The sequence below is a fragment of the Lepidochelys kempii genome, chromosome 2 (genome assembly GCF_965140265.1).
Source record: "Lepidochelys kempii isolate rLepKem1 chromosome 2, rLepKem1.hap2, whole genome shotgun sequence".
Lineage (NCBI taxonomy): Eukaryota > Metazoa > Chordata > Testudines > Cheloniidae > Lepidochelys > Lepidochelys kempii.
The window spans coordinates 32,767,445-32,793,582 of record NC_133257.1 but is presented as its reverse complement, the minus strand read 5'-3'; positions in this window follow the sequence as shown (position 1 = coordinate 32,793,582).

The window sequence follows — 26,138 nt, the reverse complement described above, 5'->3', positions numbered from 1 at the left end:
ATTTACTCTTTTCACATTATCACTTTTGTTACTCTTCTAACATGTTTCAAAATAAAAACAATTACCTGTGTGTACATATATATGAACACGTATTTGTGAATGTGTGCACAGAGAGAGAGAGAGGGAGAGAGAGATCGTTTTTCAGCTTGGGTATGTCCATTTGGACACCCTTTTTGGCACTTAGACTAGCTTGTAACTATTCATTTACATACCCATGTGCCAATGGGAGTGTCTGAATGTGAGATCCAGAGGTCCTTTAAGACATCCTTTTGAAAGCTGGGCCATTGTGCTAGTCAACTAGACATCATCATGATCATCATGTTCCTATTACACCTCTGGCGTTTAGGGCAGTGACGAAGCTCCTCCATTCCTCTCTGTTTCTGACAAGTCTTTCAATGGTTCCCCAGCTGTGCTCCAGGTTTTTCAGCTCAGCTTCCACAGCTCTTCTCCATGTTGTTTTCGGGCGGCCTCATTTTCGCTTGCCTTCAGGTGTCCATCTTATTGCTACTCTGATGGTGGAATCAGTTTCCAGCCAAAGCACACGACCAATCCATCTCCACCGCCTCCTGGCAATGATGGTGCTCAGATCCTCTTGGCTGCACTGTGTCAATAGATCTTAGTTTGAGATTGTTCTGGGCCAAAAGATACGGAGGATTTTTCGGAGGTAGGTTGTATGGAATGAAGATAGTTTGGACATGTCATAATTTCTCATTCCCCAGCATTCTGCACTATAAAGTAGTATTGAAAGTACGCAGCTCTGATAAATCTTGAGTTTGGGTTTGATGTTGTATTTTGATTATTTCCAGACTGTATTTAAGCTCCTGAAGGTGTTCCTGGCTTTATTGATTTTGTTCCGGATGTCCTGGCTTGTTCCACTGTCCTGGCTGATGGTGCTGCCCAAGTATGTGAATGTTTCTACATTGGTGAGAACATAATCCTCTATCCATACTGGTGATGGTGAGGCAATATTAAAGGTCATGATATCTGTCTTATAGCAGGTGATTTTCAGTCCAATTTTCTGGCTGAATGCATTGAGTCCAGTTGTTTTTTCTTGTATATGGTGTTGGGTCTGTGATAGAGTGTGACATCATCTGCGAAGTCCAGGTCTTCAAGGGATGAGAAGAGTGTCCATTTAATGCCTCCTGGCATGTCTTCTGTTGTACGCTGCATTTTCCAGTTGATGGCAATGTTGAAGAGGATTGCAGACATGACACACCCCTGATGTACTCCTGTTTTGACTTAAAAACTGAGCTCACCGTGATCAACACTGCATGTAAAGTTGAAATAGATGCTTTAGGTGAAGTTGATTATACGGAAAGGAATTCCATATGCCAGCAGAATGTGCCATTGTCTGGTCCTGTGAATGCTATCAAAAGCCTCTCAGAGTTGCCATTGCCATTCTAAGCCCTGTTCTTTTATGTTTCGTAGAGTGAAGATCTGGTCAGTGCATCCATGCCCTTTCCAAAAACCAGCTTGCTCTTTTCTGAGAATGCTATCAACTGCCTCTGATATATGCTGGACTATGATCTTACACAATACTTTGCTTAGCACAGATAAAGTGTGGTGTGATATGCCAGTTGTGACAATCACTGAGAGTTCCTTTCTTTGGTATCTTCAATATAATTCAATTGGTCCACTCATCTGTCACACGGTGGTGGTCACTGCCAACATCTGCACCCCTTCTCACTTTCACATCTGCTAGTGAGCGTCGCCATTTGCCATTGATCATGATATTGTCAATCTGGTTCTTATCTCTGCCATTTGGAGAACACCATGTCAGCTTGTGAATTTCACAATGTTCAAATAGGGCTCCGCCAATGACTAGGTCAGTCATATTACAGAAATCAACAAGCCTTTCTCCATTTTCATTCACAGTGCCACACCCATGTATTCCCATTGCTCTGTCATTGTTTGTGTTGTCCTTACTGACCTTGGCGTTCAGGTCCCCCATGACAATAGTTAGGTCGTGGTGTGGTACTCTCTCTAACTCCATCTGTAGTATAAGATAGAATTTGTCCTTTACTTCTTCATCATTGTCATTTGTCAGAGCATAACACTGAATCAGGGTAATATTATTATGTTTCCCTTTCAGTCTGGCTCTCATAAGCCTGCTGCTGATGAATTTCCATTCAGGCAGGGAATGCTCCACTCCCTTCTTCAAAAGGATGGCAACACCCTCATAGTGTTATCCATCACCCTGTCCAGAAAACAGCAAAGTTTCTCCCAAGGCTGTTGTTAATTTTCCTGATCCCATCCATCTGCTCTCCCTGACACCCAGGTTGTGTAAGCTGTAGCATCTCATTTCTGCTGTGACCTGAGCTAGCTTCTCTGCTTTGTACATTGTCTGTATATTCCAAAACCCAAGTTTGGTGCTGAGCACTTCCATCTTCATGCCAGTGGCTTCCTTTTGGCTTTCACCACTGGCAGGCATATGGGTCACTGACTCCTGAAGGCCATCACACACAGTAACGGTCGATTTCTCCATTGCTGTTTCTGTAACATATTTTGTTTTTTAAGGGACAGGATTGCTAGCCCTTTGCCTAACCCCCAACCTGGAGGACCAGGGTGTCTGTTTTGTCTGGCCCATCCCCCACAAACCAATCCAGCATGGTTGAACCTACCAGGAGCAAAAAGACTCTGGGGATTATTAGAGTATGCAAGCTGTCCCACCTTGACAAGGCACAGACACCAGAGGACAGCAACTAGACATAGTGGACACAAATTCATTGCAGGCATAAGAGGAAGCAGCTTTCATGGAAGATACCAAAAGTTGCTATACTTCAAAAGTAGGGGTGAATTTGAATCAGTATCACTAAATCCTTTGCAAGAATGTAGGTACATAGAAAAAAAATAAACATCTTTCTGGAGTTTTAGCTCCTATCTAATGTTTTGTATTTGAAAATAAATAGGTTTAAACTAGTTGAGGTATTCAGAGAACTAGAGCATTTATTTTCTTAAAATAGTTGAACTTTAGGGTGAATCTGCTTCTTTTGTTTTAATAGAGATGGGCTAACTTTTCAAATTTCAGACACCTATAGTTATAAACAATTTTCATATGCATCTTGGAAAATATATACTTTGCTATCTGCTTGCTCTACTGTTAAATTTTTATGTAACCAGGCAACTAGCACACTTCCATCTCTCTCTCTCTCTCTCTCTATTTCTCTCAGCCTCTCTAATGTATTAGCACTGCTTTCACATGGTTACTTTGCCTGATAAATCCCTCTTTACAGAACTTCCATTTGCCATCCAACCATTTTATTTTCTCTGAGATGGGCAATATCATGCCATGATGTTAGAAGAGAGAAGCATTTATTTTATTATTATTATTTATTTTGTTATTATGAATAGTATTTAGGAAATTGCTTTCATTGTAGCTTTCCTTTTTATGATCATATTTCTGTTATCAAGAATTGTCTAATCTCTGTTTTCTCCTTGAAGACCTTACATTTTTGTTGTTTTATTTTTTCCTCCTGCTATTACAAAAAATGGAAAAGTAGAAACATAAGCCAGGAAAATAAAACTACTTTGAGAGTTCTCTGTGTTAATGGCCTTATGCCATACAAATGGGAAGCTCTGTTTAAAAACTGACATCACACCATGGCTCTTTGATCTTAAACTTACATTGTACTTTCACTTTGACAGATCCCAAAGTGAGGTAATGCACTTGTTACAGGATATATGAATCACATCACCCACCAGTGAAATGTAGCCACCCTTGGTGAGGACAATAGAAAACGTTCAACAGTGTACAGCAATGCTATTCAACAGTGTAGGGCAAGTGAAGACTACTGTTTCCAAATGAAACTAAAGAGGAAATAGGGCATGGGGGAATTGTACATCAATTAGCCAAACTGGAATCTGTCCAGAAGAATTAGATTAATATCTTTAATCTTGCCAAATGTACTGTGAGATGTTTATAATGACCACAAGTCACCATGACTAAGGTTTTACATTACCTACAAAAAACAGCCCATCTAGTGATAAAGGTTTCCTAGCACAATTCTGGGATGTTAGTTCATTGATTCAGAAGGAAGAAGGCAATCTACTTTGACTTCTTCCTACAGCACCCACTGTTTCCCAAGAGGTCACCCCTCCAAGCCAACCCTCCATAGTTTATGAGAACAGAGGAGATCAAAGCTTGCAGTAGCATGGCTGTGTCTCTACCTAATGAAATCATTCAGGCCATCAATTATGAGGATGGTGAGTTTGTTATTCCTTCTGGTAATAATGTTGCTGTAACTGTATCCAGTCTCTGATACCAATCTTAGATTTCCTCTGAAAAGCCATGCATCTAGTGTTGCTAATAAAAATGTCCCTTAGGGAAATACTTGTGAAATCATAACACACTATCTTCACATTCAGAGCCACGTACTTCTACTACTGCGACTTAAGACAATACAGTACCTATGATGAATACACCAGTTAAATAAAATTTAAAAGATTTGTGTTATTAAATGCACTGAGACTGAATTTTGAAGTACAGTATCTGTGCTGATTTCATTACTGGATTTCTCCTGGAGGTCAAAATCAGTAGGAGTAAAATGAGTAGGAGTGAAATGTAGAATGTTGATGCTCTCCAGACCTCCAATGTGTGGAGTTTTTCCCCTTCCTTATGAGCATGAGGCTTTGAGAAGAAAGAAGGTAGGTGTATTGCCTAATAGACATGGCAGTGAGACACCACTTTTGTGAGAAACTTCAGATGGGGATACAAGTAAACCTTGTCCTTAAAGAAGACCATATACGGAGGTCTAGACATTAGAGCACATAGTTCATCTGCTCTCCTGGCTGAAGTAATTGCCACCAAAAAGCTACATTGTAAGATGTAGCAAGGAACTAGTAGTTAGAGGTTCAAAGGGAGGAGCCATTAGTTTTGACTAAGTCAGGTTTAAGTCCCACAGGAGAATAGGATACTCTATGTGATGACACAACTCTTCCAGATCCTTCAAAAACCTGATTGATACAGAATTGGGAAAAATAGAATGATTATCAGTTGCAGGGTGGAAAGCAGAGAGAGCTGCCAAATGGACCTGCATGGAACTAATGGCCAGATCTTGTTATTTTATGAATACCAGATAGTACAGAATATGTTCTATTGGAGACAGGACTGGGGCAACGCCTTTCTCCTGGGACGAGGTGGATAATCTCTTCCACTTCTCCAGGTAAGTAGACCTATTAGATGGCTTTCTACTGTTTAAAAGTACATTTTGAACTCCCCTTGAACAAAACTCTCCCTGAGTGTTAGCCTCGGAACATCCAGGCTGTCAGGCATAGGACCTGCAGGCTGCCGTGGAGGAGACAACCATGGTCCTGAGAGATTAGCTCTGGGTCTGGTGGCAGTGAAGCTCTGTTCAAGAGGGATAGCACAGTGGAAAACCAATGTTGTTGATGCTATGCTGAGGCTATGAGTATGACTCAAACATGGTCCCGCCTGATTTTCAACAACACTCTGGATAGGAGCAGAATTGGAGGAATTGAGTACAGGAGCTTGTCTGACCTGGGAAGAAGGAATGGGGTCTGAGAGAGTCGCTGGGCTGTGACCTGCCTGAGAACAAAACTGATGACACATCCTGTTGTCTTTTATTGCCAACAGATCTATATGGGAGTCATCCTAATTGGAAAATGAATCTGGCAAAGAGACCACTTGGATAACCAGTTAAAGATCTGCTTAAGTAGTCTTCCAGATTGTTCTGCAGGCACGGAAGGCAAGAGACTTTGAGGTTGATTGAATTGGCAAGGCAAGACTCCCACTGCCTGACTGCTTCTTGATGGAGTCAACCAAGCCTGTCCTTGCCTGTTCACATAGAATGTGGCTGCTGTATTATCTGTAAGCACAAGCAGATTTCTTCCCTTGACATGGGAAAGGAAGGCTTGACAAACCCGTCAAATGACCTGCATATCACTGCCATTTCTATGCACAGTTAAGTCTCTAGGAAAAAGAGAGAGCCTGGAGCACTGGGCCTGAGAGCTGAGGCCTGAGCCACAGGTGGTGAATCAAAGTTAGGTTATGTATTAAAGTTGATATTTACAAGTTCACTCTATGACCTTGGCAAAAGTATTGCTAGTGTGGCTAAAGCACAGGCACTCCTAAGAAGCAACAGATACTGGGAATACACTCCAAAAATTTAGGTGGGGGACATCCTGGCCTAACACCAGACAAGAGAGTCTACTAGAAGTAATGAATAGGGATGTTGTGCCCGAGACACCTGGAGCATGACAGAAGGGGAGGTAACAAGCAGATGTCTTATTTGACATCTGAATTATTTGTCTCCGTCCATAAATATTGGGGTGCCTCACTTTAACTCTTTGTGCGGCTTTGGGGATAGCAGAAATTCCCACAGCCGACTGAGCCATTCCTTGCCACAGGGCACTCAGGTGTTAGCCTACCCGTAACTCTTATGGGGTGCTAGGATTGTGTCTTGAGGGCAATAAACCTGGCCAAGTGCCTTTGTCACCAAACCGTTCTGGTGGTCCTTCTTTCTGGGTAGTGCTATCAAGGTCTGCTGAACTCTCTGTACAGGGCTGGGACAGCACACGTAGAGTGCACACTGTCAAACTCCTGTGTATACCATAAACCTTGCATCTGCAGAGAACCCCGGTGAGTTCTCCAATTTAGAGGAGAAGCATCTGTACCTAGGTTTAAATATGGCTGAGGAGGAGCAAATGAACTCCACCACCACCACCACTACACACACACACACTTGAAGAGTTTGGCCACCAGGCTAGAGAGGCTAAGATCTGAAAGTACCCTGAAGCTAGCCATCATCACAGCTTCCTGAGATGGAGCCTGGTGTAGCAGACTGTACGAGTGCATGAGACCATATACCACAGAAGCTGGAGGCAATTTCACACTATCATGGTAGGATAACCCTTGAGGTCTAAAGCAATGCCAAGCATCATCCATCCTTGATGGAGGATGCCTTGGCTTCCATAGCATCCAGGACCACTCCTATAAATTCCATCTTTGGCACAGGATAGACTTCACTGTGGTGATAAGCAGTCCTAGAGCATGGAATGTGGACTATAGGAGAGAGATGTTGGACAGCACTTGGGTCTGGGATCCGCTTTTTATCAGCCAGTCGTCCAGGTAGGGAAACACTTGTACTCCTGACTGCCTCAGGAAAGCTGCTACCACTGCCATGCACTTTGTGAAAACCCATGGAGCTGTAGTTCTGATGAACTGGCACATGGAAATACACAACTTTCAAGTCCAGGGCAGCACACCAGTTTCCATGATCCAGAGAAGGAACAGAGGAAGACAGCATGACCAACTGAAATTTTATTTTCTTCAGATGTTTGTAGCGCCGTTGCAGGTCTACATATGTATGAGACCTCCCTCTGTTTTGAGGATTAGAGAGTAACCCCTCTTCTCTCTGTATAACTGAGGAACACCCTCCCAACAGAAGGAAAGATTGCAACTCTTCGTGAGAGTGGTCCCTGAGGAGGGATGGGAAAGGGAGGTGGGAAGGGGGGATAGAAATAAATTGAAGGATGTATTCCAATACCACTGTTCTTAGGACCCACTGGTCTGACATGATGTGGGACCAAGCATTTAGGTAATGGGATAGCTGGTTGACAAACAGAGGGGCTGGAGAGGTTGGCATTGCAGAAGCTGGCATGTTGTCATTGACGAACACATCAAAAGGTTTACTTAGCACTCCCAGATTGTTTAGATGAACTAGGAGTTACCTAGGAGCAGAAAAAGGAGGAGTTGGACTTCTTCTATAACCTCTGCTTTTTTTCTCACTAGGTCCTTTTTTCTCACTAGGTGGGAAGGCACAAAAGCAGGATAGCAGTGTGGCTGCATAGAACAAAATGGCTTTTTCTTTGGGGCAAGTGTATAAATGCCCAAAGAGTTACGGGTCACTCTGGATTCCTTCAGGTTGTGCACTTTGTCATCAGTCTGCTCAGAGACCTCTCAAAGGGCAGGTCCCATATGGTCTGTTGGATGTCTGGAGGGAGACCTAATGAGTGGAGGCATGAGCATATGCATATCGCAGGGGTTCTCAAACTGGGGGTTGGGACCCCTCAGGTGGTCACAAGGATATGACATGGGGGATCGCGAGCAGTCAGCCTCCACCCCAAACCCTGCTTTGCCTCCAGCATTTATAATGGTGTTAAATATATTTAAAAGTGTTTTTAATTTATATGGGGGACATACTCAGAGGCTTGCTATGTGAAAGGGGTCACCAGTACAGAAGTTTGAGAACCATTGGCATATCGTAATGGCTAATGCCATGGCTCTAGCTGCAGAGTTAGCAGCATGCAAACCCACTTGAAGAGAGGCTCTTATCACTAATTTAACTTCATCCACTATCAGGAGAAATTCACGTCTCATATCCTCTGGCAGCGTCTTTAAATTTTAATATACTGTCCCAAAGGCTAAAGTTACAGTACCCAGCAATGCCTGCTGGTTAGCAATCCTGAGCTGTAGGTCAGCATCAGAAAAACCTTTCTGCCAAAGAGAGAGAGTTTTTTAGCATCCTTTGATTTCAGGTTAAATGCCTGCTACCTCTGGTGTTCTCTTTCTTTGGCAGCTCAGACCATCAGTAACCCCGGAGGGGAGTGGGTGTAAAAACGCTTGAACCACTGAGACGGTACCTAATACCTATGCTCAGCCTGCTTTCATGTGAGGGAAAGGGAGGACAGAGCCTGCCACAGTACTTTGGTGGGCTCCAGGATAGCTTCATTAATTGCTGCACTACCCAAGAAGATCTTAGAGCAGCTGAAATGTCAATCAGTCTGTGGGATGACTCCCGAACCTATTCCATCTGGATATCCATCGTAGAAGCCACCCTCTTTAAAAGGTCCTGATGGGCCCTGTATTCATCAGGCTGGAGTGAGGAAACTTCAGATACCAGTGTCTTGCCAGGTGAAGAAGAGTATGAAGCCAAAATCAGCTGTGGTGGCGTCTCCTCTGGCACTTCGAAGAGAAGATTTCTGAGCAACATCCTTTTGATCCCAGTACCTGGTTTCCTGTTGTACTTGGTCAAGTGGGTCTTGATGCCTATTCAGTGATTTAAAGGAGGAAGGTGCAGAGACAAACTGGAGGCAGGCAGTAAGCCCCAACGGTTCCGAAATGGCCATTGGAAAGGTTACGGAGCCAGCAAAAGTTGATGTAAGCCATGCAGGCCTGGTCTAGTCTACAGAGTTAGGTCAATGTAAGGCAGCTTACTTTAACCTAACTCTGTAAGTGTCTACACTAAAATGTAGCTGATGTTACTAACCCACTACATTGACTTAATAACTTCACCTCCACAAGAGATGTAGCGCTTAGGTCAATATAGTTAGGTTGATGCAGCGTCAATGTAGACACTGCATTGCCTACATCGATTGTTGCTGCCTTTCAGAAGCTGTCCCACAATGCCCCACACTGACATTTAAGTCAGTGCAAGCACTCCTGGTGAGGACGCACATCACAGACACAAGAAGCATAGTGGGGACGTGCAAAAGCAATTTAATTACTGTGGTGGCTGTAAGTCGATGTAACATAGGTCAACTTGCAATGTAAACTTGCCCGCAGTGTCTACACTGACACTGCATCAACCTAATTACATCAACATTGATTCTACACCTGTTGTGGAGGTGGAATTATTAAGTCGGTGGAGCGGGTGAGTTATGTCAGTGGAGTTAAATTTTAGTATAGGCACTTACATAGTTAGGTCATAGAATCAGAATATCAGGGTTGGGAGGGACCTCAGTAGGTCATCTAGTCCAACCCCCTGCTCAAAGCAGGACCAATCCCCAATTTTTGCCCCATATCCCTAAATGGCCCCCTCAAGGATTGTACTCACAACCCTGGGTTTAGCAGGCCAAAGCTCAAACCACTGAGCTATCCCTCCCCCCAAGGTTGACACAAGGCAGCTTATGTTGACCTAACTCTATTATATAGACCAGGGTTTACTGGAAGGGAAATAAGCTATACTTGTATAAGCAACTTTCTATCAATATAACTGCATCCACATGAGGGCTTGTAACTATATCAGTTTAAAAAAAATCTACTACTAACCAACATTGTTACAACTGTGGAGTGTTCAACAGATCTCATATTAAATTTTGTAATTTTTTAAGTAATTGTTAATTTTAAAATGTGTCACATTACACAGACACTGAATCCCATTTACAGCTGGATTATACTTATGTGTTCCTATCCTCCTCATTTGAAAATCTCTTCTCAAATACTGATGGTCCTCATTGAGTAGCTCAGTGTCCTTTCTACTTTCTTATATCTTCAAACTTCTTCTGCCATTTACCCGTGCTTGAGATGCTGGAAACAAATACCATATACCTTCCCTTTTCAGATCCCAACAACCATTCAATCCTCCTAAAAAAAAAAAAGTATTCATTCAGTCACAATCTATCTGTGTTCACTTTAGCTTAGGGGGTCATCATGTTACTGCTACGCATTTTGAAAAACATCTGCTAAGAATTGAATGAACAGTAATATCAATTCTGCTGTAAAGCCATCTAGTACCTAAAAATAAAAGGTTTCTTTCACACAAATGAAGGGCTAGGGTATAACACTCCAGCTATATCCTTTGGATCACAACATATGCAATAGAAATCAATTTTGTTTTCCTTTCATGGCTACAAAACACAAAATCTAAGACTCAGTTTCCCCTTTTCCTTTTTAACAAAAGGAAAACAGCCAACAAGGACCTTTACTAGAGCCACAAAAGGATGACTAGTGTATTCTATTCCTACAAATTTGATGTTTCTAGGAGATGAAAGATCTTTGCTCACAAAGCTCTCTCCTTTGTGCTTCCTTTCAGGTCTAGATTGATCTCCTTCTGCCTATGCCCTTAGGGTTTTTTCGCACTCCGTTCCAGGAACAAAAAGTCTTCCTAGGCCAATAAATTATCTTCAATAACAAAAGATGCCTTCAGTCTTACAAAAAAACCCCAAAAACTTTCCATAGTTTGGTTTGCTACAAGTAAAAGGACACAAAACTTTTATGCTCCAAATTTTACCTTCCTTAAAATGGTGATGATCTAATAGGAGAAAGGCAAAATGTGGTCATACCTGTGAGTTTTCATTCTAGGACCCTCCATCTCAGACAGGCCTCACAATGGGCTCTTCCTCATCTCTGTGGCAATGGGGGACAGGCCAGTTCTTTTTCTATGCACCTGGACTTAGGGCTGCCCCTCAGGAAGAGCTCTCCAGAATAACAGTTTCCAAAGCTGAAAAACACTAATTATATAAAAAATTCGAAGTGCTATTCAACTCAAACCTACTATAGGAAGAAAATCCAAGGGAAAAAGGAGTTCAGGAGAGCTGACAGTTTCTCCAAGAGACAATATTAAAGGCACAACAGTGCACCATCCCAATGTGAAGGAGAAATAGAACAAATAGTAAGAGGCCAATATGATTCCATCAGGAGCTCTTTAATAACCTAAAAATCAAAAAGAAATCCTACAGAAAGTGGAAACATGGACAAATGGCTAAGGATAACTACAAAAGAATAGCACAAGCATATAGACACATCAGAAAGGTTAAGGCACAACATGAGTTACACCTAACAAGGTTCCTTCCAGCCCTACGTCTTTATGATTTTGTCATTCTACGCTCCCTCCTGCTGGGTCCAGGCTGAGTAGGAAACAACCGCACAGAATGAGTAAGCTGGAGTCATCGGACACAAGTGACTCATTGATATCAGAGATGTCACAGGACCTGACACCTTTCATGTCCACTGAAGCCTTGCAGGTAAAAGAGCCTGAGGTAAGAGGATGGTTTGGGGCCTTCTTCAAACACCTCAGCACAGACCTTGCCTGAATGGTGGCTGAGAGCAGGAATGTCAAATTTCTTCCTCCCCAATGCTTTGGAGACATTGCATTGCCCGGAGATTCAGAAGGCTCCATTGAAACTTTCCTGCTTGCTCTGCAAGCTCTGGGAACAAGGGTCCAATGCCTAGCAGATAGATGGGAGTGGGAGGTTACAAACTTACAAACCCCTGCTCCTGGCTACTGATTCTGTGCTGCTCTCAGTGAAAGGAGCTTCTGGGTTGGGTGTATAATGAGGTAGGGGAATGCTGAGACAATATTACTGTAGAGAGGGTTCGTCGAGGTTCGTCCCTCTCCGGGGCGACAGGGAACCACACTTCCTCCTTTAGTCCTTGCACTGGCCCCTGGGGAATCAGTTGGGCCCCAGGAGTCCGGGCTCAAGCTGTCCGGCAGGGCTGAGCAAACACAGGTAACAGTTAGCAGATAACAAGCCCAGGCCCCAGGTCAGGGTGGGGAAGCAATGAGTTCAAGGCTCAGGCCCTCAGGCGGGGGCTGAACCAACACAGGTAACAGTTAACAAGCCCGGGCCCTAGGTCAGGGCGGGGCAGTAAAGAGTCACAGCTCAGGCCCTTGGGCAAGGGCTGAGCAAACACAGATAACAGTTAAAAAGCCCAGGCTTCAAGCGGCCTGGGAGAGGGGGAGACACGCACTCCACTGCGTCCTTGCCCAGGGCCCTAGCAGCCGCCAAAGGCCCGCTGCTGTGTCAGTGGGGATCCTGGCCACAACACACTGACATGGGTTCTGGCCGTGTTGCAGCCAGACTTGGGTCGGCTGCCCCCGGGCTACTTTCCAACTCCCCCTCTGGAGGTACCTAGGTCAAGGCGGTGTCTTCAGGGAGGTCAATCACCACTGGGTTCTTGGGGTAGCTGGCGAGGGGTAAGCTCAGTGACTCCCACATGCTGATCCGTGTCAAGTGTCAGCCGGTCAGGCCAGTCTCCAGGTCCGCCTCTGGTTGCTGGAGTCTCCCCGGCAGGAGCTGGGCCAGAGGCGTCTGGCCTCTCCACCAGCTGCCTCCTGAGTGAGCTCTGGGGTTGGACTCTTATACTTCCTGTCCAGCTTCTGACAACTCTGAGGTGTGGGCTTGGAGTGCTCTGGCTCCACCCACTCTGGTGTCCGGTGGAGCTCGTCCCTCTCTGGGGCACCGGGGAACCACACTGCCTCCTTACAGTTACACATAAGTGTTACACTCCTCTTCTTCCTACACCCCAGCTTAATCGTTTGCTGAAGCACACGCCAAAGTTCTGTCTTTTCAGAAGTATTACACAGAGTTAAAACTGCAAGCTATTATATGTAAAAGCCTGGTAAATAGATATTAATAGTTCCAAATTAGCTTCAAAGAGAGAGAGAGATCCATACACTTTCTTAGTAAAACAAACATTCAATGCACACAGAAAATATTTTGTTATGTAAAATATTGTAAACAGCATTTAGAATACTATGAATCACTTTTAAACAAGAGCTATTAGACAGTAAATCTACTAGTGTTCCTCAGACTTTCCCGTTGTGTTGCTATTAAATATATTCAAATATAAGAGTTCAATGTAACATTCTATACTTTTCTATTTTAGCGCACACACAGACATACTCCTTTCTTATCTCCTTTGAGAGATGATTTCTCAGGACTTGTATACACCAAACACTTTAGTCCACGACAACCTGGAGCATGAAACTACCCCACACTAGCCTGCTGCAAGCTAACTGTCCACGTGGACCCTGCTGATGTGCATTAACAGGTTTTTGAAAGTTAGATCAAAGCGCATTAATGAACCTTTAGTGCACCTCAGCAGGCTCTACCCAGACACTTTGCAGCAGGCTAATGCAGGGTAGATTCACACTCCAGCTTGCTGCAAACTAAATGCTTGTGTAGAGAAGCCCTTGGTCTTTGTGCCGTGGTCATAATATGTAGCCTGAATCACGTGGACTCTTCAGAGCTTGAGAAGAATGGTAGCATCTCAGTCCTTGCAAACACTTGGGAACCCTCTCAAACAGTCTGGGGACCTCCACAGCTAGCTGCATTCCAGCCACACTGACCAACATTTTCCAATTAATCTGAAGGAGACTTGTGGTGGTACTTAAATTGTTAATAATCCAAAAAGGAAGGAAAGTCCCAGCTGCATCCTGGGCTCCCTTTGCGGGAGGGGAGAGACTAGCTAGGAACCTCCTTAATAGTCTGAAGAACCGCCCCTCCCCCGCACACACTGCCATGTCCTCTAATTTATGACAGCTAGCTCCGGTCACTATGGGATCATATGCTGGCTGAAAATTGGTGTAGTGTTGTGAAGTTCTGCTATGCTCCTTTCCTCCCTGCCATGTCCTCTGTGCTAGTAAAGGAGGGGGAACACTTGAACTAGAATCCAGTTATGTTACTTTGCACCTGCTGAGAATGCCCTTTTGTGGGAGAATTCTGAACTATTAAGTTGCATTCAGACTCTGTCCTCTTTGCACTGCACAGGGGAAATGACGGGGACAGAACTGGGGCTAAGAATCTGGCTAATTAACTTCTATGCCAGCAGCATTAATTGATGTATTTCAACTCTAGAATTAATCATTGTCTCTGTATGTGAAAGAGCATAAAGCATTACTTGGCAGACCCCACAGAAAGTAGTTACTGGATTGCCTTCTGAGTGATCGATTTAAAAAGAAAAGGGTATTTAGAATTCCAAGCATTTCTCTGTCTCCTCCATGTCCGACTGTCTTCACAGTGGGGCATTTCCTTTCTCCGTGGCAAGTGGAGGCACACACATCTTTTCTGTAAGCCTGGGCTTAGGACTGCCCAGAATTCTCTGCTTCCACGTGGCTCCCACGGCAGAGTCCAGGTGGTCTCCCTTCGATAATGATAGCAACCTCCTTTGTGAATAGGGACCCTGGCGGCTCCGGTCAGCACTGCTGACCGGGCCATTAGAAGTCTGGTCAGTGGCACAGCTCCCTGTCTGCCCTGTCTCTGTGAGGCTCCCAGAAGCTTCGCAGATCCCATTGGCCAGGAGCCGCAACCAATGGGAGCTGTGGGGGTGCAGCCTGGGGCCACGAGGGCAGCGCATGGAGCCAACCTGGCTGCCCATGTGCGTAGGGGCTGCAGTGACCTGGCGGCCGCTTCCTGGGAGCTGCAGTAAAATTGCTGAGACCCCGCACCCTGAACCACCTCCCACATCCCAACCTCCTGCCCCAGCTTGGAGTCCCCTCCCATACCCAAACTCCCTCCTGGAGCCCGCACCCGCCCCCCCAACACCCCAACCCACTGCCCTATCCCGAGCCCATTCCTGCACCCCAAACCCCTCATCCCCAGCCCTACTCCAGAGCTCTCACCCCAGCCAGAGTTCTCATCCCCATCCTGCACCTCAACCCTCTGCCCCAAACTAGTGAAAGTGAGGGTGGGGGAGAGTGAGTGATGGAGGGAGGGGGGATGGAGTGAGTGGGGGCATGGCCTTGGGAAGGGGCAGGGAAAGGGGTGGGGCAGGGGTGTTTGGTTTTGTGTGATTAGAAAGCAATGCTCTGACTCAGTTTCCCACTATGTCAGGGAGATTCCTGTTTACAAGAAAAATCTCCCAACTTAATGTTATCTCCCACAACAGCAATAATCCCTCTCCATGTTGGCCCCTGCCACTCCAGTGCTTTTCTCAGAGGTCTATTGCTTTGTGCTGGGAAGGGGAAGGGGAAGGGGAAGGGTCGGGGGGGTCAATTTGTTGGGCATGTCAGCTTGGTGCTGCTGAAGCCAGTGGGTTGGGGGGTGTGGATCCAGGTGTGGGGTGGGAAATGGCCCCCCCACACAATGTACCTGGCTCTCTAGGGGGTCTTGGCTGCTGTCTCAGGGGGAACCTGGTGGGGGTAGGGGAAATGAGTCTGATACCAAACTTCTAGACCTGAGGGCAAGGAGAGCACAGAGGGATCCCTGCGGGGGTGGGGGAGAGGGGAGGGCAGGGGAAGTCTAGGGGGATGTGCACTAGGTGCAGGGAGAATATCCCTAAGAGAACAGGGGGGCCCATGGGAGCCACTCAAGAGTTGGGGGGACCAGAAGAGGGGAGCTTGGGGATACAGCTGACTGGGAGGGCAACTCTCAGGCTGTGGGGGAGCCAGACCTGATTGGGGTGTCAGGGATAGAGTAGGTTAGGGGAGCCCAGGGCTGCATTCCTCAGGGGGACCCATCTTGACGGTGGCAGCAGCAACAGCTAGGAGGAAGGGAGTAATGCTCCCAAATACTGCCCCTGTGGTGGGGGTGGGGGGTGGGGAAAGCTCTTTTTGCTCTGCTGTCCCTTTCTGGGACCCCATAATTTACGATCTGGCCTAAGTGGGGAGGGAGTGGCACCCCATAGTGCCTGCCATTCACCAGTGCTTTGCCGGGAAGCACTGTAACACTCCATCCCCTCCCTACCACAAAACAAACTGACGGTGCCTCCCGCGGAATGCCCTCCTGAGTCCTAGACCCTGGGGATGGGGAAATGTCCTACTGTGTGCCAGTCCCTGGAGGGGGACCAAATCCCCTCCACACATTCAGATTCTGATTAATCATTGGCAAGGGAGGTGGCGGGGAGCGGTTTGACAACCTGTGAACCATGACTTGCTTTCTGAGGGTCACTCCCCATCTTACACCAAAGGTATTTTTGGCATAGGAGAAAATATGGCCCAATATGAGTTAGCATGAAGTATGTGTTCAAATTGCTACACAAAATACACCGTATCAAATTCACCAGTGTTCAGAACCTAACCAAAATGTAAACACCTGCTACATGTCTTATCTAGCTGTAAAACACCATAAACTCGTGGATGAATAAATAAGAAATAATAAACTAGTTAAAACTCAATGGCTATAATTGCTAAGTTGGTGAAACTAGTGTGTAAGAGTTACACTCCTATTTTATTTCTCATATATCAATTTGCTATTATTCTATACTTACATTTAGCATCATTGCCCAACATAGCAGTTTACAAAGAAAATGAAGATATAAGCCCTGCTCCAAGAATCTTAGGATTTGGGGCCTGATCCTACAAACACTTGCTTCTGGGTGTGGAGTTTCATACCATGAGCAATGCCATTAAAATTAAGCATTGCAGTTAGTAGTAGCTCTTTGCGGCAAGGACTGACTTTTTGTTCTCTTTGAATAGCATCTTGCACAATGGAGTCCTGGTTCATAACTGGCACTCCAAGGTACAACATATAAATACATATAAATAATAGGTGATTGCAGGATCAGGCACTCAGATATGACTAGAGCTGGTCATTTCTATCAAACTTGTTTTCATTGGAAAATTCCAGTTCATTGAAAACAAACATTATAATGGAAATGTATCAGTTTCAACCAAACTTTTGTTGGGCAGGTTTGCTCAGATCCAGGATGAAATTTCTGGTGAAAGTGCAAGAGAGGGTGTATCTAACTGTGTCTAAGGCCCACCATTAGTGCACTCACATGGGATGTGGAGACCCAGGTTCAAGTCCCTGCTCTTCCTGTCTCAGTCAATCTCTCTAGTTTTTTTCCACAAAACAATTGTAACATCTCAGTTTCATTCTGGTATGGAATGAAGCCAAATTTCAAAAGTGCAACGTTTTTCATTCCAGGGGATTCTTATTTTCTGGTCACTCCTAGATATGACTTTATGTGATGCAGGGAGAGATGATATTAGGAAAGGGGAGAGAAGGGTTACTATTGTGTTAAAGTCTAGTATAACTTTCTCTCTTTCCCCTGCTGCCCCTGTGTGCCTTCTTGTACAAGCCAGCACTGAGATGGAAGTGTTGCACGTAGGACAAGTACAGGGCTGGGTTCTTCAGTCACTTTCCATGATCTTTCAAGTAACTAAAGTACAGTGGAATGTATGCTCTACCGAAAGAGCCATGTAGAACAGTTTGTGTTATTTATATTACAGAAGCACTGGACAGGCTGATGAAAGAATCCTTTTGCTCAGAAGCTAAGATGAAATACTAGTGCTCTTTGAGCAAGAGGGCCTGTCTCCTGCTGCCAGGCAAGGACACGAGGGGAGGCGCTGAGCAAGTTGAGTGCCAGCAAGCACAGGGACACGGAGCTACCAGTCAGAAAGGAGGGTGATCAGAAGGGCTGAACACAAATAGAGCAAAAAGATCAGAGTTAGCTCATAGGGGCAAGCTGAGGCTGAGCAGCCGGTGAGATGAGGCCTGAGTTGCTCTGCCAGTTGGAGGAGGGGCCACGTAGTGGGGAGATTGAACAATAGAATAGTACAGCCAGTCAAGGGGAGGGGAATAAGCCAATCTGTTGGCAGACTCACAAGTGATGACTTGGGAAAATGGTGTGTGATCAGGGAAAAAAAAAAAAAGCACGGTGGAGTGTGCCCGAGGCTGAGCCTCCATTTGAATGTATTCTTTTTAGTGCTATGAGGAGAGGTTTGCAGTCATATGGACAAAGCTTTTAACCAACAGGCCATCTGCTTTTTAGGACATATTGCTCATGGTGGAAATATTGCTTTTATTGTCCTCTAGCACTGCAGTGGTACGGGTTTTCTATAATAAAAACAATCAAAAGAATCCCATGCATGCACATGTGCAGTACAGCACAGTGAATGAACATCCCAAGTTCAAGTGTTCTCCAACCCATCAGGCTATTCCACCCTGGCTTGAAAGGGGGACCAGGAACAATACATAGTAATGAATGCACTCATAGTCTGTGCTCAACAGCAGTAGCCAGCAGCACTAGCAGAGGCCAGTACGGATCTGCATGAGCTGAACTGGATTTCAAACCAGGTGGCGATTACCCACAATATCACTGAGACAACGGAGGTTTTATTTTTAAATGGAAATCTCAGTTGTGACTCACAATCAGTCCGGAAGAGAATAAACAGAAAGCTGAGAAATTTCTGTAGACAATCACAGCAGCAATATTTTATTTTTATTTACTCGAGAGAACTGACCACAGCCCTAAAAGTGGGACAAAACACATTTGCTTGTCAGACAACCAGATTTGAAGTCATAGCTGCCTGTGGACAAGCAATCAGCTATTTTTCCCCAGCCTGGTGCCCAGAGGCCTCCGTCAGGATCCAAGTCCCATTGTGCTACATGCTGTGTGCAAAGTGAGACAGTTTCTACCCCAAAGAGTTTACAATCTATGCACCAGGTGGACCTAGCAAGCACGTAAAGGGAACAATTTTCATCCATTTAAATTGGGGATTACGCTAAATCTGTCGTTGCCTCAGTTTATTTCCCATTATGATTTAACTGATTTCCCTTTGCCTAGCAACAAGTAATTCAAGTCACTAAAGCATCCATTAACAGAGAGAGCAATTGTTTGCCTCGATCCCTGTCACAATCTCTGAAGAATGGTAAATATAATTATAGATTTTTTTCTACTGTCTTCTCATAAATTGAAATTTTTCTATTCTTCTCCTTTGTGCCTTTTTCCCTATCCAGTTGTACTGTGATATACACCGTCTTTCCAAATCCTGAAGTGGCAGCTGCTAGCTAGTTACGTAAAATAATTGCCTACACTGTTTTTTGCTTTAATTTCTAGTCTGGACATAGTTCACTTGATTTTAATTTTTCAGCCTACACACTTTGACATAAGCCCATTTATTTACCTTATTGGTAGGTGTCCTGTTTCACTTAACTAGGTTTCTCAAATGGAAGGTAATACACTCTGACTCACAATTCTATATAATCACAGAAAAAGAAAATAATTATTTTATAATTGTGTAGCTGCCGAGTTCAACCGAGTAGGAACAGGTTAGTGAAGGAGCGCTCCTTGGTGCAACATCTTTTGATACAGTACAAAGGGAGGAAAAAGGGTATACAGATTTTTGCGTAGGAGCTTGAAAAAAAACAGGACTGGGGGGGAAGAAATATGTGAATATTATTCCACTCAGATGTTTAAAAATGCCCAGTGCCTTCCAAAAGATACACGTTTTAGCTCTACATTATTTTTCATCATGGATACTGGTGTTCAGATCTTTTCCCCGCTGCCTCCCCCTTGCTAAAGCCTTTTCCTGCAGAGGGACACTAAACATGTGAAAACAGTGTAGACAGGGAGGCACGGTTTGGGCAAGTAAAAAGCTGTCTGGCATGTACTCAGGTACATACCCACACCCTTCAGGCACATCTGTACTCTACTCACCTAAGCCATTCCTCACAGTCTACACAGCAATTTATATCCATGCAAGGGGGGTTACCCATGTATGGATTCTGCATGCTTGCAAAAAAAGCATGCAGAGCAGACATACCTTAATTCATACCAGTTCAGGATTAATGCTGGACACCTTGCACAAAAGCATACTTTCAGTTTATTTACTGGGCACCATGAAAAACTGGATGTCCACCTCCCACAGAAGTTCCATTCTTAGCAGTATTTGTGGTGTTTCCCATTCTCAGAGCAGGGTTTATCATAAGTATCTCAGTAGCAATAAAAGCACAACATGCAAATACCCAATTCTTAATGGCGCTCAGTGTCAATGTTCTAGTGTGACCTCATCCTCATGCTTTGGAGTCAGACTCCAGGGAGCCTTCACTATTTGAGGCAGTTTTTCTTTCTTATTTTCACAGCATCCATACATGAGTTGGATGTCTTATAGTGCAAATAGAGATCCCTATCCCACAGAGCTTATAAATTTACATGCCATGAAATGAACAAAATTAAAACATAGGAGGAAGGGATGGGGTGAGATAAAACAAGAGTTAGAGCACCAAAATCACAGTTACTAATTTATGGCACATCAATGTTAACCAGAAAGTGCTACTGCCCCTCTATAATATGCATCTTGATGATTCAATTACAAGTAATTTTTTATAAAAACTATTATTTTAATTATATTCAGAATTAAATAAGTGAGCTTTAAGGAGATTTGGAATGAAGAGAGAGACGTGGATCATAATTGGGAGGGTATTCTGAGTGAAATCCAGCACTAGACAACCATAAACCCTCAGAGTAGCAAATTTCTGAGGGGTTTTGCTGGACTTTTTCCATTGAAGCCAACGTAAAGACTCCCATTGATTTCAATGAGACTTGGATCAGACCCTAAAAAAGTCACACTGCACAGACGGTGGGAAACAGAAAGAAAATTAATGACCAGGGCACAAGGTTTGTGGCCAAAAAGCTGGACCTTTTGCAAAAATTTCTATAACATGGAGAATAAAACTTCAAAAAGAGAGTCATTAAGTGCAAGATCCTCTGACCATCCATGTAATTTGCGCTCGAATGCAATAGGACTATCCTGCAAATAAACATATTGTCATGGATTCTGAGCAGCCTGGGAAGGAAGGGCCCCTGGCATGGGCTATTCCTTCCATGGAGAAGAAATGAGTAGACACAGAACACCATATTCTTAGTTTGTGTTACTCACAGGTATTTACATTCCTAATCAGGGATGTGGATGTCAAAAAGGAAAAGTACAGCTTACAATTCCCAGGGGTAGCTCCACTTTCAGATCTACAGCACCAGTTGCAGTCTTTGAACCTTTCCAGCCAACCGGCAGCAGCACTTCCCCACTTTTTGTGGCTTCTCCCAGTACAGCTGCGTGTGTTTGCTTTTTAACTCTGCAGCCCAACACATTAAGTAGCCTCACTGTTGAGGCAGTATCAGTCTAGTAACATGGCTTAGGGCCAGCTGAAATCAACTCCATACCAGAGCCTGTGTTTTGGCTTGGCATATATCCATTCTCACTGATCACACATGGGAAAGAACTTTGCCTTTAGGATGATAGGTGGGAAGCACTATACAGGCACCTGCTAACAATACTTGCTTGGGCATGGCTTGATGCCTGCTGGTCCCAGTGCAGTTATTTTATCTCACTAAGCCCTGGTCTACAGTAGGACTTTAGGTCGAATTTAGCAGCGTTAAATCGATGTAAACCTGCACCCGTCCACACAATGAAGCCCTTTATTTCGATTTAAAGGGCTCTTAAAATCGATTTCCTTACTCCACCCCTGACAAGTGGATTAGCGCTTAAATCGACGTTGCCGGCTTGAATTTGGGGTACTGTGGACACAATTCGATGGTATTGGCCTCCGGGAGCTATCCCAGAGTGCTCCATTGTGACCGCTCTGGACAGCACTCTCAACTCAGATGCACTGGCCAGGTAGAGAGGAAAAGAACCGCGAACTTTTGAATCTCATTTCCTGTTTGGCCAGCGTGGCAAGCTGCAGGTGACCATGCAGAGCTCATCAGCACAGGTGACCATGATGGAGTCCCAGAATCGCAAAAGAGCTCCAGCATGGACTGAACAGGAGGTAAGGGATTGCTGTTTGGGGAGAGGAATCCGTGCTATCAGAACTCCGTTCCAGTTTTCGAAATGCCAAAACCTTTGTCAAAATCTCCCAGGGCATGAAGAACAGAGGCCATAACAGGGACCCGAAGCAGTGCCGCGTGAAACTGAAGGAACTGAGGCAAGCCTACCAGAAAACCAGAGAGGCGAACGGCCGCTCCGGGTCAGAGCCCCAAACATGCCGCTTCTATGATGAGCTGCATGCCATTTTAGGGGGTTCAGCCACCACTACCCCAGCCGTGTTGTTTGACTCCTTCAATGGAGATGGAGGCAATACGGAAGCAGGTTTTGGGGACGAAGAAGATGAGGAGGAGGAGGAGGTTGTAGATAGCTCACAGCAAGCAAGCGGAGAAACCGGTTTTCCCGACAGCCAGGAACTGTTTCTCACTCTGGACCTGGAGCCAGTACCCCCCGGACCCACCCAAGGCTGCCTCCTGGACCCAGCAGGCGGAGAAGGGACCTCTGGTGAGTGTACCTTTTAAAATACTATACATGGTTTAAAAGCAAGCATGTGAAAGGACTACTTTGCCTTGGCATTCGCGGTTCTCCTAGATGTAGTCCTAAAGCCTTTGCAAAAGGTTTCTGGGGAGGGCAGCCTTATTGTGTCCTTCATGGTAGGACACTTTACCACTCCAGGCCAGTAACACGTACTCAGGAATCATTGTAGAACAAAGCATTGCAGTGTATGTTTGCTGGCATTCAAACAACATCCGTTCTTTATCTCTCTGTGTTATCCTCAGGAGAGTGAGATATAATTCATGGTCACCTGGTTGAAATAGAGTGCTTTTCTTCAGGGGACACTCAGAGGAGCCCATTCCTGCTGGGCTGTTTGCCTGTGGCTAAACAGAAATGTTCCCCGCTGTTAGCCACAGGGAGGGGGGAAGGTTGAGGGGGTAGTCACGCGGTGGGGGGAGGCAAAATGCGACCTTGTAACGAAAGCACATGTGCTATGTATGTAATGTTAACAGCAAGGTTTACCCTGAAAGAGTGTAGCCACTGTTTTATAAAATGTGTCTTTTTAAATACCACTGTCCCTTTTTTTTTCTCCACCAGCTGCATGTGTTTCAATGATCACAGGATCTTCTCCTTCCCAGAGGCTAGTGAAGCTTAGAAAGAAAAAAAAACACACTCGCGATGAAATGTTCTCCGAGCTCATGCTGTCCTCCCACACTGACAGAGCACAGACGAATGCGTGGAGGCAAATAATGTCAGAGTGCAGGAAAGCACAAAATGACCGGGAGGAGAGGTGGCGGGCTGAAGAGAGTAAGTGGCGGGCTGAAGACAGGGCTGAAGCTCAAATGTGGCAGCAGCATGATGAGAGGAGGCAGGATTCAATGCTGAGGCCGCTGCAGGACCAAACCAGTATGCTCCAGTGTATGGTTGAGCTGCAGCAAAGGCAGCTGGAGCACAGACTGCCACTGCAGCCCCTCTGTAACCAACCGCCCTCCTCCCCAAGTTCCATAGCCTCTACACCCAGACGCCCAAGAATGCGGTGGGGGGGCCTCCGGCCAACCAGCCACTCCACCACAGAGGATTGCCCCAAAAAAAAGAAGGCTGTCATTCAATAAATGTTAAAGTTGTAAACTTTTAAAGTGCTGTGCTTAAAGTGCTGTGTGGCATTTTCCTTCCCTCCTCCACCACCCCTCCTGGGCTACCTTGGTAGTCATCCCCCTATTTGTGTGATGAATGAATAAAGAATGCATGAATGTGAAGCAACAATGACTTTATTGCCTCTGCAAGCGGTGATTGAAGGGAGGAGGGGCGGGTGGTTAGCTTACAGGGAAGTAGAGTGAACCAAGGGGCGGGGGGTTTCATCAAGGAGAAACAAACAGAACTTTCACACCGTAGCCTGGCCAGTCATGAAACTGGTTTTCAAAGCTTCTCTGATGCGTACCGCGCCCTCCTGTGCTCTTCTAACCGCCCTGGTGTCTGGCTGCGCGTAACCAGCAGCCAGGCGATTTGCCTCAACCTCCCACCCCGCCATAAACGTCTCCCCCTTACTCTCACAGATATTGTGGAGCACACAGCAAGCAGTAATAACAGTGGGAATATTGGTTTCGCTGAGGTCTAAGCGAGTCAGTAAACTGCACCAGCGCGCCTTTAAATGTCCAAATGCACATTCTACCACCATTCTGCACTTGCTCAGCCTGTAGTTGAACAGCTCCTGACTACTGTCCAGGGTGCCTGTGTACGGCTTCATGAGCCATGGCATTAAGGGGTAGGCTGGGTCCCCAAGGATACATATAGGCATTTCAACATCCCCAACAGTTATTTTCTGGTCTGGGAATAAAGTCCCTTCCTGCAGCTTTTGAAACAGACCAGAGTTCCTGAAGATGCGAGCATCATGCACCTTTCCCGGCCATCCCACGTTGATGTTGGTGAAACGTCCCTTGTGATCCACCAGAGCTTGCAGCACTATCGAAAAGTACCCCTTGCGGTTTATGTACTCGCCGGCTTGGTGCTCCGGTGCCAAGATAGGGATGTGTGTTCCGTCTATGGCCCCACCACAGTTAGGGAATCCCATTGCAGCAAAGCCATCCACTATGACCTGCACATTTCCCAGGGTCACTACCCTTGATATCAGCAGATCTTTGATTGCGTGGGCTACTTGCATCACAGCTGCCCCCACAGTAGATTTGCCCACTCCAAATTGATTCCCAACTGACCGGTAGCTGTCTGGCATTGCAAGCTTCCACAGGGCTATCGCCACTCGCTTCTCAACTGTGAGGGCTGCTCTCATCTTGGTATTCATGCGCCTCAGGGCAGGGGAAAGCAAGTCACAAAGTTCCATGAAAGTGCCCTTACACATGCGAAAGTTTCGCAGCCACTGGGAATCGTCCCAGACCTGCAACACTATGCGGTCCCACCAATCTGTGCTTGTTTCCCGAGCCCAGAATCGGTGTTCCACAGCATGAACCTGCCCCATTAGCACCATGATGCATGCATTGGCAGGGCCCATGCTTTCAGAGAAATCTGTGTCCATGTCCTGATCACTCACGTGACTGCGCTGACGTCGCCTCCTCGCCCGGTATCGCTTTGCCAGGTTCCGGTGCTGCATATACTGCTGGATAATGCGTGCGGTGTTTAATGTGCTCCTAATTGCCAAAGTGAGCTGAGCGGCCTCCATGCTTGCCTTGGTATGGCGTCCGCACAGAAAAAAGGCGCGGAACGATTGTCTGCCGTTGCTCTGACAGAGGGAGGGGCGACTGAGGACACGGCTTACAGGGTTGGCTTCAGGGAGCTAAAATCAACAAAGGGGGTGTCTTTACATCAAGGAGTATTTCAGGCAGGACTTCACGGAGGGTTCCAATAGGAAATGGTGCACCTAAGTTATTGTTCTTATTGGAACAGGAAGGTTAGCCTGGCCTCTGATTGATACATGGCTAGATTTATCTCGCTGCACCTTCTCTGTGAGTGACTGCAGTGTGACCTAGAGGAATGAATCCCCTAGACAGGGGAGGAGGCAAATGAGTACATAACAAATCTGGTCTATTTCTTGTTTTGACCCACTCCATCTATCTTTTACATCTTTGGCTGGCAGCAGACGGTGCAGAAGGACTGCATGCCATCCACATCTCATGGCTGCTCGGCAGAAGATGGTACAGTACGACTGCTAGCCATCCTCATCTCTTGCCTGCCTGGCAGAAGATGGTACAATACGACTGCTAGCAATCCTCATCTCCTGCCTGCCTGGCAGAAGATGGTACAGTACGACTGCTAGCAGTCCGTATCGCCTGCCCGCTCACCATAAGACGGTTCAATAGGACTGACTGCAGGACTAAAGAGAATGACCTGGTCAAGTCACTCTAAATTTAGTCCCTGCGCCCATGTCTGTCCAGGCTCTCCCAACCAACGTGGCCAGGAGCACCTTGGACATGACGATGACGGCTACCAGTCGTACTGCACCATCTGCTGCCACAAGGCAAGGGGATGCTGCTACTGTGTAGCAATGCCGTACCGCGTCTGCCAGCACCCAGGAGTCATAGGGTGACGGTTACCTGAGCGGGCTCCATGCTTGCCGTGGTATGGCGTCTGCACAGGTAACTCAGGAAAAAAGGCGCGAAACGATTGTCTGCCCTTGCTTTCACGGAGGGAGGGAGGGAACGGGGGCCTGACGATACGTACCCAGAACCACCCGCGACAATGTTTTAG